Source organism: Ovis canadensis, chromosome 15 (assembly GCF_042477335.2).
Source record: "Ovis canadensis isolate MfBH-ARS-UI-01 breed Bighorn chromosome 15, ARS-UI_OviCan_v2, whole genome shotgun sequence".
NCBI classification, from domain to species: domain Eukaryota; kingdom Metazoa; phylum Chordata; class Mammalia; order Artiodactyla; family Bovidae; genus Ovis; species Ovis canadensis.
The window spans coordinates 5,778,829-5,795,038 of NC_091259.1; positions in this window are offsets into that span (position 1 = coordinate 5,778,829).

Sequence of the window (16,210 nt, forward strand, 5' to 3'; positions counted from 1 at the left end):
GTTGCAGCAAGGGTGTGAAGGACCCTTTGGAAGTTCCAGTGGTTAGATGTGATTGGCCTCGAGAAGCCTCAGCGGAAATGGGCCTCATCTCGCCTGGAGGGCAAAACCTCCTGGATTTTCTCGATTTGCGGCAGGTGCTCAAGACTTACGACGGGGACCTCAGGGACCCGCTCTGGTGGCCTCAGGAAAGGCCAGTCCCCATGCGAGTTCCTCGGGGCCTTCTCGGGATTCCTCTCCCGTCGATGCCGGGGCCTAAGACCGTGTGTGGAGTCGGGGCCGGAACCTGAGGATTCCTCTCCAGTGCTGACATGGATCTTGGGGTACTTCTGGAGTCTCCCCAGGGGAGTCAGTCCTCGTCTCGAATGCGGGCATGCACTTGCGCTTTCCTCCAGAGCGGTAGCAGCAGTGTCACGCAGTCGGCCGCGTGGATCAAAGGATCTATGGTTTTCCCTCGAGTCTTTCCCACGAGGCTTTCCCACGAGGCTTTCCCACAGGGCTGTCCCACGTGCACACGTGGTGGGAGTCGATCCTCGGCTTGAACGTCAAGGCAGTGCAGGGAAAACAGGTTCCTCTGGAATGGACTGACACATCTGGGGGACTCTTGGAATGGTGGCATGACCCTGGAGTTCCTCTCGCCTTTCCTGTGGAGCGCCTCCTCTTGAGATGCGACGGGAACGCCGGGAATTCTTTCCCTACGAAACAGGGAAAGGATCCCTCATCTCGAGCTAGGAGGCGGAAACGGGGCTCCCCTGGATGTGTGCGGGACCCCACGTGCTTCCTCTCGAGTGGAGACGGGTATGTCGGGGAACTTCTTGAGTTGCAGCAAGGGTGTGAAGGACCCTTTGGAAGTTCCAGTGGTTAGATGTGATTGGCCTCGAGAAGCCTCAGCGGAAATGGGCCTCATCTTGCCTGGAGGGCAAAACCTCCTGGATTTTCTCGAGTTGCGGCAGGTGCTCTCGACTTACGACGGGGACCTCAGGGACCCGCTCTGGTGGCCTCAGGAAAGGCCAGTCCCCATGCGAGTTCCTCGGGGGCCTCTCGGGATTCCTCTCCCGTCGATGCCGGGGCCTAAGACCTTGTGTGGAGTCGGGGCCGAAACCTGAGGATTCCTCTCCAGTGCTGACATGGATCTTGGGGTACTTCTGGAGTCTCCCCAGGGGAGTCAGTCCTCATCTCGAATGCGGGCATGCACTTGCGCTTTCCTCCAGAGCGGTAGCAGCAGTGTCACGCAGTCCGCCGCCCGGATCAAAGGATCTATGGTTTTCCCTCGAGTCTTTCCCACGAGGCTTTCCCACGAGGCTTTCCCACAGGGCTGTCCCACGTGCACACGTGGTGGGAGTCCATCCTCGGCTTGAACGTCAAGGCAGTGCAGGGAAAACAGGTTCCTCTGGAATGGACTGACACATCTGGGGGACTCTTGGAATGGTGGCACGACCCTGGAGTTCCTCTCGCCTTTCCTGTGGAGAGCGCCTCCTCTTGAGATGCGACGGGAACGCCGGGAATTTTTTCCCTACGAAACAGGGAAAGGATCCCTCATCTCGAGCTAGGAGGGGGAAACGGGGCTCCCCTGGATGTGTGCGGGACGCCACGTGCTTCCTCTCGTGTGGAGACGGGTATGTCGGGGAACTTCTTGAGTTGCAGCAAGGGTGTGAAGGACCCTTTGGAAGTTCCAGTGGTTAGATGTGATTGGCCTCGAGAAGCCTCAGCGGAAATGGGCCTCATCTCGCCTGGAGGGCAAAACCTCCTGGATTTTCTCGATTTGCGGCAGGTGCTCAAGACTTACGACGGGGACCTCAGGGACCCGCTCTGGTGGCCTCAGGAAAGGCCAGTCCCCATGCGAGTTCCTCGGGGCCTTCTCGGGATTCCTCTCCCGTCGATGCCGGGGCCTAAGACCGTGTGTGGAGTCGGGGCCGGAACCTGAGGATTCCTCTCCAGTGCTGACATGGATCTTGGGGTACTTCTGGAGTCTCCCCAGGGGAGTCAGTCCTCGTCTCGAATGCGGGCATGCACTTGCGCTTTCCTCCAGAGCGGTAGCAGCAGTGTCACGCAGTCCGCCGCGTGGATCAAAGGATCTATGGTTTTCCCTCGAGTCTTTCCCACGAGGCTTTCCCACGAGGCTTTCCCACAGGGCTGTCCCACGTGCACACGTGGTGGGAGTCGATCCTCGGCTTGAACGTCAAGGCAGTGCAGGGAAAACAGGTTCCTCTGGAATGGACTGACACATCTGGGGGACTCTTGGAATGGTGGCATGACCGTGGAGTTCCTCTCGCCTTTCCTGTGGAGCGCCTCCTCTTGAGATGCGACGGGAACGCCGGGAATTCTTTCCCTACGAAACAGGGAAAGGATCCCTCATCTCGAGCTAGGAGGCGGAAACGGGGCTCCCCTGGATGTGTGCGGGACCCCACGTGCTTCCTCTCGAGTGGAGACGGGTATGTCGGGGAACTTCTTGAGTTGCAGCAAGGGTGTGAAGGACCCTTTGGAAGTTCCAGTGGTTAGATGTGATTGGCCTCGAGAAGCCTCAGCGGAAATGGGCCTCATCTTGCCTGGAGGGCAAAACCTCCTGGATTTTCTCGAGTTGCGGCAGGTGCTCTCGACTTACGACGGGGACCTCAGGGACCCGCTCTGGTGGCCTCAGGAAAGGCCAGTCCCCATGCGAGTTCCTCGGGGGCCTCTCGGGATTCCTCTCCCGTCGATGCCGGGGCCTAAGACCTTGTGTGGAGTCGGGGCCGAAACCTGAGGATTCCTCTCCAGTGCTGACATGGATCTTGGGGTACTTCTGGAGTCTCCCCAGGGGAGTCAGTCCTCGTCTCGAATGCGGGCATGCACTTGCGCTTTCCTCCAGAGCGGTAGCAGCAGTGTCACGCAGTCCGCCGCGTGGATCAAAGGATCTATGGTTTTCCCTCGAGTCTTTCCCACGAGGCTTTCCCACGAGGCTTTCCCACAGGGCTGTCCCACGTGCACACGTGGTGGGAGTCGATCCTCGGCTTGAACGTCAAGGCAGTGCAGGGAAAACAGGTTCCTCTGGAATGGACTGACACATCTGGGGGACACTTGGAATGGTGGCATGACCCTGGAGTTCCTCTCGCCTTTCCTGTGGAGAGCGTCTCCTCTTGAGATGCGACGGGAACGCCGGGAATTCTTTCCCTACGAAACAGGGAAAGGATCCCTCATCTCAAGCTAGGAGGCGGAAACGGGGCTCCCCTGGATGTGTGCGGGAAACCACGTGCTTCCTCTCGAGTGCAGACGGGTATGTCGGGGAACTTCTTGAGTTGCAGCAATGGTGTGAAGGACCCTTTGGAAGTTCCAGTGGTTAGATGTGATTGGCCTCGAGAAGCCTCAGCGGAAATGGGCCTCATCTCGCCTGGAGGGCAAAACCTCCTGGATTTTCTCGAGTTGCGGCAGGTGCTCTCGGCTTACGACGGGGACCTCAGGGACCCGCTCTGGTGGCCTCAGGAAAGGCCAGTCCCCATGCGAGTTCCTCGGGGGCCTCCCGGGATTCCTCTCCCGTCGATGCCGGGGCCTAAGACCTTGTGTGGAGTCGGGGCCGGAACCTGAGGATTCCTCTCCAGTGCTGACATGGATCTTGGGGTACTTCTGGAGTCTCCCCAGGGGAGTCAGTCCTCGTCTCGAATGCGGGCATGCACTTGCGCTTTCCTCCAGAGCGGTAGCAGCAGTGTCACGCAGTCCGCCGCGTGGATCAAAGGATATATGGTTTTCCCTCGAGTCTTTCCCACGAGGCTTTCCCACGAGGCTTTCCCACAGGGCTGTCCCACGTGCACACGTGGTGGGAGTCGATCCTCGGCTTGAACGTCAAGGCAGTGCAGGGAAAACAGGTTCCTCTGGAATGGACTGACACATCTGGGGGACTCTTGGAATGGTGGCATGACCCTGGAGTTCCTCTCGCCTTTCCTGTGGAGAGCGCCTCCTCTTGAGATGCGACGGGAACGCCGGGAATTCTTTCCCTACGAAACAGGGAAAGGATCCCTCATCTCGAGCTAGGAGGCGGAAACGGGGCTCCCCTGGATGTGTGCGGGACACCACGTGCTTCCTCTCGAGTGGAGACGGGTATGTCGGGGAACTTCTTGAGTTGCAGTAAGGGTGTGAAGGACCCTTTGGAAGTTCCAGTGGTTAGATGTGATTGGCCTCGAGAAGCCTCAGCGGAAATGGGCCTCATCTCGCCTGGAGGGCAAAACCTCGTGGATTTTCTCGAGTTGCGGCAGGTGCTCTCGACTTACGACGGGGACCTCAGGGACCCGCTCTGGTGGCCTCAGGAAAGGCCAGTCCCCATGCGAGTTCCTCGGGGGCCTCTCGGGATTCCTCTCCCGTCGATGCCGGGGCCTAAGACATTGTGTGGAGTCGGGGCCGGAACCTGCGGATTCCTCTCCTGTGCTGACATGGATCTTGGGGTACTTCTGGAGTCTCCCCAGGGGAGTCAGTCCTCGTCTCGAATGCGGGCATGCACTTGCGCTTTCCTCCAGAGCGGTAGCAGCAGTGTCACGCAGTCCGCCGCGTGGATCAAAGGATCTATGGTTTTCCTTCTATTCTTTCCCAGGAGGCTTTCCCACGAGGCTTTCCCACAGGGCTGTCCCACGTGCACACGTGGTGGGAGTCGATCCTCGGCTTGAACGTCAAGGCAGTGCAGGGAAAACAGGTTCCTCTGGAATGGACTGACACATCTGGGGGACTCTTGGAATGGTGAAACGACCCTGGAGTTCCTCTCGCCTTTCCTGTGGAGAGCGCCTCCTCTTGAGATGCGACGGGAACGCCGGGAATTCTTTCCCTACGAAACAGGGAAAGGATCCCTCATCTCGAGCTAGGAGGCGGAAACGGGGCTCCCCTGGATGTGTGCGGGACCCACGTGCTTCCTCTCGAGTGAAGACGGGTATGTCGGGGAACTTCTTGAGTTGCAGCAAGGGTGTGAAGGACCCTTTGGAAGTTCCAGTGGTTAGACTTGATTAGCCTCGAGAAGCCTCAGCGGAAATGGGCCTCATCTCGCCTGGAGGGCAAAACCTCCTGGATTTTCTCGAGTTGCGGCAGGTGCTCTCGACTTACGACGGGGACCTCAGGGACCCGCTCTGGTGGCCTCAGGAAAGGCCAGTCCCCATGCGAGTTCCTCGGGGACCTCTCGGGATTCCTCTCCCGTCGATGCCGGGGCCTAAGACCTTGTGTGGAGTCGGGGCCGGAACCTGAGGATTCCTCTCCAGTGCTGACATGGATCTTGGGGTACTTCTGGAGTCTCCCCAGGGGAGTCAGTCCTCATCTCGAATGCGGGCATGCACTTGCGCTTTCCTCCAGAGCGGTAGCAGCAGTGTCACGCAGTCCGCCGCGTGGATCAAAGGATTTATGGTTTTCCCTCGAGTCTTTCCCACGAGGCTTTCCCACGAGGCTTTCCCACAGGGCTGTCCCACGTGCACACGTGGTGGGAGTCCATCCTCGGCTTGAACGTCAAGGCAGTGCAGGGAAAACAGGTTCCTCTGGAATGGACTGACACATCTGGGGGACTCTTGGAATGGTGGCACGACCCTGGAGTTCCTCTCGCCTTTCCTGTGGAGAGCGCCTCCTCTTGAGATGCGACGGGAACGCCGGGAATTTTTTCCCTACGAAACAGGGAAAGGATCCCTCATCTCGAGCTAGGAGGGGGAAACGGGGCTCCCCTGGATGTGTGCGGGACGCCACGTGCTTCCTCTCGTGTGGAGACGGGTATGTCGGGGAACTTCTTGAGTTGCAGCAAGGGTGTGAAGGACCCTTTGGAAGTTCAAGTGGTTAGATGTGATTGGCCTCGAGAAGCCTCAGCGGAAATGGGCCTCATCTCGCCTGGAGGGCAAAACCTCCTGGATTTTCTCGATTTGCGGCAGGTGCTCAAGACTTACGACGGGGACCTCAGGGACCCGCTCTGGTGGCCTCAGGAAAGGCCAGTCCCCATGCGAGTTCCTCGGGGCCTTCTCGGGATTCCTCTCCCGTCGATGCCGGGGCCTAAGACCGTGTGTGGAGTCGGGGCCGGAACCTGAGGATTCCTCTCCAGTGCTGACATGGATCTTGGGGTACTTCTGGAGTCTCCCCAGGGGAGTCAGTCCTCGTCTCGAATGCGGGCATGCACTTGCGCTTTCCTCCAGAGCGGTAGCAGCAGTGTCACGCAGTCGGCCGCGTGGATCAAAGGATCTATGGTTTTCCCTCGAGTCTTTCCCACGAGGCTTTCCCACGAGGCTTTCCCACAGGGCTGTCCCACGTGCACACGTGGTGGGAGTCGATCCTCGGCTTGAACGTCAAGGCAGTGCAGGGAAAACAGGTTCCTCTGGAATGGACTGACACATCTGGGGGACTCTTGGAATGGTGGCATGACCCTGGAGTTCCTCTCGCCTTTCCTGTGGAGCGCCTCCTCTTGAGATGCGACGGGAACGCCGGGAATTCTTTCCCTACGAAACAGGGAAAGGATCCCTCATCTCGAGCTAGGAGGCGGAAACGGGGCTCCCCTGGATGTGTGCGGGACCCCACGTGCTTCCTCTCGAGTGGAGACGGGTATGTCGGGGAACTTCTTGAGTTGCAGCAAGGGTGTGAAGGACCCTTTGGAAGTTCCAGTGGTTAGATGTGATTGGCCTCGAGAAGCCTCAGCGGAAATGGGCCTCATCTTGCCTGGAGGGCAAAACCTCCTGGATTTTCTCGAGTTGCGGCAGGTGCTCTCGACTTACGACGGGGACCTCAGGGACCCGCTCTGGTGGCCTCAGGAAAGGCCAGTCCCCATGCGAGTTCCTCGGGGGCCTCTCGGGATTCCTCTCCCGTCGATGCCGGGGCCTAAGACCTTGTGTGGAGTCGGGGCCGAAACCTGAGGATTCCTCTCCAGTGCTGACATGGATCTTGGGGTACTTCTGGAGTCTCCCCAGGGGAGTCAGTCCTCATCTCGAATGCGGGCATGCACTTGCGCTTTCCTCCAGAGCGGTAGCAGCAGTGTCACGCAGTCCGCCGCCCGGATCAAAGGATCTATGGTTTTCCCTCGAGTCTTTCCCACGAGGCTTTCCCACGAGGCTTTCCCACAGGGCTGTCCCACGTGCACACGTGGTGGGAGTCCATCCTCGGCTTGAACGTCAAGGCAGTGCAGGGAAAACAGGTTCCTCTGGAATGGACTGACACATCTGGGGGACTCTTGGAATGGTGGCACGACCCTGGAGTTCCTCTCGCCTTTCCTGTGGAGAGCGCCTCCTCTTGAGATGCGACGGGAACGCCGGGAATTTTTTCCCTACGAAACAGGGAAAGGATCCCTCATCTCGAGCTAGGAGGGGGAAACGGGGCTCCCCTGGATGTGTGCGGGACGCCACGTGCTTCCTCTCGTGTGGAGACGGGTATGTCGGGGAACTTCTTGAGTTGCAGCAAGGGTGTGAAGGACCCTTTGGAAGTTCCAGTGGTTAGATGTGATTGGCCTCGAGAAGCCTCAGCGGAAATGGGCCTCATCTCGCCTGGAGGGCAAAACCTCCTGGATTTTCTCGATTTGCGGCAGGTGCTCAAGACTTACGACGGGGACCTCAGGGACCCGCTCTGGTGGCCTCAGGAAAGGCCAGTCCCCATGCGAGTTCCTCGGGGCCTTCTCGGGATTCCTCTCCCGTCGATGCCGGGGCCTAAGACCGTGTGTGGAGTCGGGGCCGGAACCTGAGGATTCCTCTCCAGTGCTGACATGGATCTTGGGGTACTTCTGGAGTCTCCCCAGGGGAGTCAGTCCTCGTCTCGAATGCGGGCATGCACTTGCGCTTTCCTCCAGAGCGGTAGCAGCAGTGTCACGCAGTCCGCCGCGTGGATCAAAGGATCTATGGTTTTCCCTCGAGTCTTTCCCACGAGGCTTTCCCACGAGGCTTTCCCACAGGGCTGTCCCACGTGCACACGTGGTGGGAGTCGATCCTCGGCTTGAACGTCAAGGCAGTGCAGGGAAAACAGGTTCCTCTGGAATGGACTGACACATCTGGGGGACTCTTGGAATGGTGGCACGACCCTGGAGTTCCTCTCGCCTTTCCTGTGGAGAGCGCCTCCTCTTGAGATGCGACGGGAACGCCGGGAATTCTTTCCCTACGAAACAGGGAAAGGATCCCTCATCTCCAGCTAGGAGGCGGAAACGGGGCTCCCCTGGATGTGTGCGGGACCCCACGTGCTTCCTCTCGAGTGGAGACGGGTATGTCGGGGAACTTCTTGAGTTGCAGCAAGGGTGTGAAGGACCCTTTGGAGGTTCCAGTGGTTAGATGTGATTGGCCTCGAGAAGCCTCAGCGGAAATGGGCCTCATCTCGCCTGGAGGGCAAAACCTCCTGGATTTTCTCGAGTTGCGGCAGGTGCTCTCGACTTACGACGGGGACCTCAGGGACCCGCTCTGGTGGCCTCAGGAAAGGCCAGTCCCCATGCGAGTTCCTCGGGGGCCTCTCGGGATTCCTCTCCCGTCGATGCCGGGGCCTAAGACCTTGTGTGGAATCGGGGCCGGAACCTGAGGATTCCTCTCCAGTGCTGACATGGATCTTGGGGTACTTCTCGAGTCTCCCCAGGGGAGTCAGTCCTCGTCTCGAATGCGGGCATGCACTTGCGCTTTCCTCCAGAGCGGTAGCAGCAGTGTCACGCAGTCCGCCGCGTGGATCAAAGGATCTATGGTTTTCCCTCGAGTCTTTCCCACGAGGCTTTCCCACGAGGCTTTCCCACAGGGCTGTCCCACGTGCACACGTGGTGGGAGTCGATCCTCGGCTTGAACGTCAAGGCAGTGCAGGGAAAACAGGTTCCTCTGGAATGGACTGACACATCTGGGGGACTCTTGGAATGGTGGCATGACCGTGGAGTTCCTCTCGCCTTTCCTGTGGAGCGCCTCCTCTTGAGATGCGACGGGAACGCCGGGAATTCTTTCCCTACGAAACAGGGAAAGGATCCCTCATCTCGAGCTAGGAGGCGGAAACGGGGCTCCCCTGGATGTGTGCGGGACCCCACGTGCTTCCTCTCGAGTGGAGAGGGGTATGTCGGGGAACTTCTTGAGTTGCAGCAAGGGTGTGAAGGACCCTTTGGAAGTTCCAGTGGTTAGATGTGATTGGCCTCGAGAAGCCTCAGCGGAAATGGGCCTCATCTTGCCTGGAGGGCAAAACCTCCTGGATTTTCTCGAGTTGCGGCAGGTGCTCTCGACTTACGACGGGGACCTCAGGGACCCGCTCTGGTGGCCTCAGGAAAGGCCAGTCCCCATGCGAGTTCCTCGGGGGCCTCTCGGGATTCCTCTCCCGTCGATGCCGGGGCCTAAGACCTTGTGTGGAGTCGGGGCCGAAACCTGAGGATTCCTCTCCAGTGCTGACATGGATCTTGGGGTACTTCTGGAGTCTCCCCAGGGGAGTCAGTCCTCGTCTCGAATGCGGGCATGCACTTGCGCTTTCCTCCAGAGCGGTAGCAGCAGTGTCACGCAGTCCGCCGCGTGGATCAAAGGATCTATGGTTTTCCCTCGAGTCTTTCCCACGAGGCTTTCCCACGAGGCTTTCCCACAGGGCTGTCCCACGTGCACACGTGGTGGGAGTCGATCCTCGGCTTGAACGTCAAGGCAGTGCAGGGAAAACAGGTTCCTCTGGAATGGACTGACACATCTGGGGGACTCTTGGAATGGTGGCACGACCCTGGAGTTCCTCTCGCCTTTCCTGTCTAGAGCGCCTCCTCTTGAGATGCGACGGGAACGCCGGGAATACTTTCCCTACGAAACAGGGAAGGGATCCCTCATCTCGAGCTAGGAGGCGGAAACGGGGCTCCCCTGGATGTGTGCGGGACGCCACGTGCTTCCTCTCGAGTGGAGACGGGTATGTCGGGGAACTTCTTGAGTTGCAGCAAGGGTGTGAAGGACCCTTTGGAAGTTTAAGTGGTTAGATGTGATTGGCCTCGAGAAGCCTCAGCGGAAATGGGCCTCATCTCGCCTGGAGGGCAAAACCTCCTGGATTTTCTCGAGTTGGGGCAGGTGCTCTCGACTTCCGACGGGAACCTCAGGGACCCGCTCTGGTGGCCTCAGGAAAGGCCAGTCCCCATGCGAGTTCCTTGGGGCCCTCTCGGGATTCCTCTCCCGTCGATGCCGGGGCCTAAGACCTTGTGTGTAGTCGGGGCCGGAACCTGAGGATTCCTCTCCAGTGCTGACATGGATCTTGGGGTACTTCTGGAGTCTCCCCAGGGGAGTCAGTCCTCGTCTCGAATGCGGGCATGCACTTGCGCTTTCCTCCAGAGCGGTAGCAGCAGTGTCACGCAGTCCGCCGCGTGGATCAAAGGATCTATGGTTTTCCCTCGAGTCTTTCCCACGAGGCTTTCCCACGAGGCTTTCCCACAGGGCTGTCCCACGTGCACACGTGGTGGGAGTCGATCCTCGGCTTGAACGTCAAGGCAGTGCAGGGAAAACAGGTTCCTCTGGAATGGACTGACACATCTGGGGGACTCTTGGAATGGTGGCACGACCCTGGAGTTCCTCTCGCCTTTCCTGTGGAGAGCGCCTCCTCTTGAGATGCGACGAGAACGCCGGGAATTCTTTCCCTACGAAACAGGGAAAGGATACCTCATCTCGAGCTAGGAGGCGGAAACGGGGCTCACCTGGATATGTGCGGGACCCACGTGCTTCCTCTCGAGTGGAGACGGGTATGTCGGGGAACTTCTTGAGTTGCAGCATGGGTTTGAAGGACCCTTTGGAAGTTCAAGTGGTTAGATGCGATTGGCCTCGAGAAGCCTCAGCGGAAATGGGCCTCATCTCGCCTGGAGGGCAAAACCTCCTGGATTTTCTCGAGTTGCGGCAGGTGCTCTCGACTTACGACGGGGACCTCAGGGACCCGCTCTGGTGGCCTCAGGAAAGGCCAGTCCCCATGCGAGTTCCTCGGGGCCCTCTCGGGATTCCTCTCCCGTCGATGCCGGGGCCTAAGACCTTGTGTGGAGTCGGGGCCGGAACCTGAGGATTCCTCTCCAGTGCTGACATGGATCTTGGGGTACTTCTGGAGTCTCCCCAGGGGAGTCAGTCCTCGTCTCGAATGCGGGCATGCACTTGCGCTTTCCTCCAGAGCGGTAGCAGCAGTGTCACGCAGTCCGCCGCGTGGATCAAAGTATCTATGGTTTTCCCTCGAGTCTTTCCCACGAGGCTTTCCCACGAGGCTTTCCCACAGGGCTGTCCCACGTGCACACGTGGTGGGAGTCGATCCTCGGCTTGAACGTCAAGGCAGTGCAGGGAAAACAGGTTCCTCTGGAATGGACTGACACATCTGGGGGACTCTTGGAATGGTGTCTCGACCCTGGAGTTCCTCTCGCCTTTCCTGTGGAGAGCGCCTCTTGAGATGCGACGGGAACGCCGGGAATTCTTTCCCTACGAAACAGGGAAGGGATCCCTCATCTCGAGCTAGGAGGCGGAAACGGGGCACCCCTGGATGTGTGCGGGACCCCACGTGCTTCCTCTCGAGTGGAGACGGGTATGTCGGGGAACTTCTTGAGTTGCAGCAAGGGTGTGAAGGACCCTTTGGAAGTTCCAGTGGTTAGATGTGATTGGCCTCGAGAAGCCTCAGCGGAAATGGGCCTCATCTCGCCTGGAGGGCAAAACCTCCTGGATTTTCTCGAGTTGCGGCACGTGCTCTCGACTTACGACGGGGACCTCAGGGACCCGCTCTGGTGGCCTCAGGAAAGGCCAGTCCCCATGCGAGTTCCTCGGGGGCCTCTCGAGATTCCTCTCCCGTCGATGCCGGGGCCTAAGACCTTGTGTGGAGTCGGGGCCGGAACCTGAGGATTCCTCTCCAGTGCTGACATGGATCTTGGGGTACTTCTGGAGTCTCCCCAGGGGAGTCAGTCCTCGTCTCGAATGCGGGCATGCACTTGCGCTTTCCTCCAGAGCGGTAGCAGCAGTGTCACGCAGTCCGCCGCGTGGATCAAAGGATCTATGGTTTTCCCTCGAGTCTTTCCCACGAGGCTTTCCCACGAGGCTTTCCCACAGGGCTGTCCCACGTGCACACGTGGTGGGAGTCCATCCTCGGCTTGAACGTCAAGGCAGTGCAGGGAAAACAGGTTCCTCTGGAATGGACTGACACATCTGGGGGACTCTTGGAATGGTGTCTCGACCCTGGAGTTCCTCTCGACTTTCCTGTGGAGAGCGCCACCTCTTGAGATGCGACGGGAACGCCGGGAATTCTTTCCCTACGAAACAGGTAAGGGATCCCTCATCTCGAGCTAGGAGGCGGAAACGGGGCTCCCCTGGATGTGTGCGGGACACCACGTGCTTCCTCTCGAGTGCAGACGGGTATGTCGGGGAACTTCTTGAGTTGCAGCAAGGGTGTGAAGGACCCTTTGGAAGTTCCAGTGGTTAGATGTGATTGGCCTCGAGAACCCTCAGCGGAAATGGGCCTCATCTCGCCTGGAGTGCAAAACCTCCTGGATTTTCACGAGTTGCGGCAGGTGCTCTCGACTTACGACGGGGACCTCAGGGACCCGCTCTGGTGGCCTCAGGAAAGGCCAGTCCCCATGCGCGTTCCTCGGGGGCCTCTCGGGATTCCTCTCCCGTCGATGCCGGGGCCTAAGACCTTGTGTGGATTCGGGGCCGGAACCTGAGGATTCCTCTCCAGTGCTGACATGGATCTTGGGGTAATTCTCGAGTCTCCCCAGGGGAGTCAGTCCTCGTCTCGAATGCGGGCATGCACTTGCGCTTTCCTCCAGAGCGGTAGCAGCAGTGTCACGCAGTCCGCCGCGTGGATCAAAGGATCTATGGTTTTCCCTCGAGTCTTTCCCACGAGGCTTTCCCACGAGGCTTTCCCACAGGGCTGTCCCACGTGCACACGTGGTGGGAGTCGATCCTCGGCTTGAACGTCAAGGCAGTGCAGGGAAAACAGGTTCCTCTGGAATGGACTGACACATCTGGGGGACTCTTGGAATGGTGTCTCGACCCTGGAGTTCCTCTCGCCTTTCCTGTGGAGAGCGCCTCCTCTTGAGATCCGACGGGAACGCCGGGAATTCTTTCCCTACGAAACAGGGAAGGGATCCCTCATCTCGAGCTAGGAGGCGGAAACGGGGCTCCCCTGGATGTGTGCGGGACCCCACGTGCTTCCTCTCGAGTGGAGACGGGTATGTCGGGGAACTTCTTGAGTTGCAGCAATGGTGTGAAGGACCCTTTGGAAGTTCCAGTGGTTAGATGTGATTGGCCTCGAGAAGCCTCAGCGGAAATGGGCCTCATCTCGCCTGGAGGGCAAAACCTCCTGGATTTTCTCGAGTTGAGGCACGTGCTCTCGACTTACGACTGGGACCTCAGGGACCCGCTCTGGTGGCCTCAGGAAAGGCCAGTCCCCATGCGAGTTCCTCGGGGGCCTCTCGAGATTCCTCTCCCGTCGATGCCGGGGCCTAAGACCTTGTGTGGAGTCGGGGCCGGAACCTGAGGATTCCTCTCCAGTGCTGACATGGATCTTGGGGTACTTCTGGAGTCTCCCCAGGGGAGTCAGTCCTCGTCTCGAATGTGGGCATGCACTTGCGCTTTCCTCCAGAGCGGTAGCAGCAGTGTCACGCAGTCTGCCACGTGGATCAAAGGATCTATGGTTTTCCCTCGAGTCTTTCCCACGAGGTTTTCCCACGAGGCTTTCCCACAGGGCTGTCCCACGTGCACACGTGGTGGGAGTCGATCCTCGGCTTGAACGTCCAGGCAGTGCAGGGAAAACAGGTTCCTCTGGAATGGACTGATATATCTGGGGGACTCTTGGAATGGTGTCTCGACCCTGGAGTTCCTCTCGCCTTTCCTGTGGAGAGCGCCTCCTCTTGAGATGCGACGGGAACGCCGGGAATTCTTTCCCTACGAAACAGGGAAGGGATCCCTCATCTCGAGCTAGGAGGCGGAAACGGGGCTCCCCTGGATGTGTGCGGGACGCCACGTGCTTCCTCTCGAGTGGAGACGGGTATGTCGGGGAACTTCTTGAGTTGCAGGAAGGGTGTGAAGGACCCTTTGGAAGTTCCAGTGGTTAGATGTGATTGGCCTCGAGAAGCCTCAGCGGAAATGGGCCTCATCTCGCCTGGAGTGCAAAACCTCATGGATTTTCACGAGTTGCGGCAGGTGCTCTAGACTTACGACGGGGACCTCAGGGACCCGCTCTGGTGGCCTCAGGAAAGGCCAGTCCCCATGCGCGTTCCTCGGGGGCCTGTCGGGATTCCTCTCCCGTCGATGCCGGGGCATAAGACCTTGTGTGGAGTCGGGGCCGGAACCTGAGGATTCCTCTCCAGTGCTGACATGGATCTTGGGGTACTTCTGGAGTCTCCCCAGGGGATTCAGTCCTCGTCTCGAATGCGGGCATGCACTTGCGCTTTCCTCCAGTTCGGTAGCAGCAGTGTCACGCAGTCCGCCGCGTGGATCAAAGGATCTATGGTTTTCCCTCGAGTCTTTCACACGAGGCTTTCCCACGAGGCTTTCCCACAGGGCTGTCCCACGTGCACACGTGGTGGGACTCGATCCTCGGCTTGAACGTCAAGGCAGTGCAGGGAAAACAGGTTCCTCTGGAATGGACTGACACATCTGGGGGACTCTTGGAATGGTGGCATGACCGTGGAGTTCCTCTCGCCTTTCCTGTGGAGAGCGCCTCCTCTTGAGATGCGACGGGAACGCCGGGAATTCTTTCCCTACGAAACAGGTAAAGGATCCCTCATCTCGAGCTAGGAGTTGGAAACGGGGCTCCCCTGGATGTGTGCGGGACACCACGTGCTTCCTCTCGAGTGCAGACGGGTATGTCGGGGAACTTCTTGAGTTGCAGCAAAGGTGTGAAGGACCCTTTGGAAGTTCTAGTGGTTACATATGATTGGCCTCGAGAAGCCTCAGCGGAAATGGGCCTCATCTCGCCTGGAGGGCAAAACCTCCTGGATTTTCTCGAGTTGCGGCAGGTGCTCTCGACTTTCGACGGGGAACTCAGGGACCCGCTCTGGTGGCCTCAGGAAAGGCCAGTCCCCATGCGAGTTCCTCGGGGGCGTCTCGTGATTCCTCTCCCGTCGATGCCGGGGCCTAAGACCTTGTGTGGAGTCGGGGCCGGAACCTGAGGATTCCTCTCCAGTGCTGACATGGATCTTGGGGTACTTCTGGAGTCTCCCCAGGGGAGTCAGTCCTCGTCTCGAATGCGGGCATGCACTTGCGCTTTCCTCCAGAGCGGTAGCAGCAGTGTCACGCAGTCCGCCGCGTGGATCAAAGGATCTATGGTTTTCCCTCGAGTCTTTCCCACGAGGCTTTCCCACGAGGCTTTCTCACAGGGCTGTCCCACGTGCACACGTGGTGGGAGTCGATCCTCGGCTTGAACGTCAAGGCAGTGCAGGGAAAACAGGTTCCTCTGGAATGGACTGACACATCTGGGGGACTCTTGGAATGGTGGCACGACCCTGGAGTTCCTCTCGCCTTTCCTGTGGAGAGCGCCTCCTCTTGAGATGCGACGGGAACGCCGGGAATTCTTTCCCAACGAAACAGGGAAAGGATCCCTCATCTCGAGCTAGGAGGCGGAAACGGGGCTCCCCTGGATGTGTGCGGGACACCACGTGCTTCCTCTCGAGTGCAGACCGGTATGTCGGGGAACTGCTTGAGTTGCAGCAAGGGTGTGAAGGACCCTTTGGAAGTTCCAGTGGTTAGACGTGATTGGCCTCGAGAGGCATCAGCGGAAATGGGCCTCATCTCGCCTGGAGGGCAAAACCTCCTGGATTTTCTCAAGTTGCGGCAGGTGCTCTCGACTTACGACGGGGACCTCAGGGACCCGCTCTGGTGGCCTCAGGAAAGGCCAGTCCCCATGCGAGTTCCTCGGGGGCCTCTCGGGATTCCTCTCCCGTCGATGCCGGGGCCTAAGACCTTGCGTGGAGTCGGGGCCGGAACCTGAGGATTCCTCTCCAGGGCTGACATGGATCTTGGGGTACTTCTGGAGTCTCCCCAGGGGAGTCAGTCCTCGTCTCGAATGCGGGCATGCACTTGCGCTTTCCTCCAGAGCGGTAGCAGCAGTGTCACGCAGTCCGCCGCGTGGATCAAAGGATCTATGGTTTTCCCTCGAGTCTTTCCCACGAGGCTTTCCCACGAGGCTTTCCCACAGGGCTGTCCCACGTGCACACGTGGTGGGAGTCGATCCTCGGCTTGAACGTCAAGGCAGTGCAGGGAAAACAGGTTCCTCTGGAATGGACTGACACAACTGGGGGACTCTTGGAATGGTGTCTCGACCCTGGAGTTCCTCTCGCCTTTCCTGTGGAGAGCGCCTCCTCTTGAGATGTGACAGGAACGCC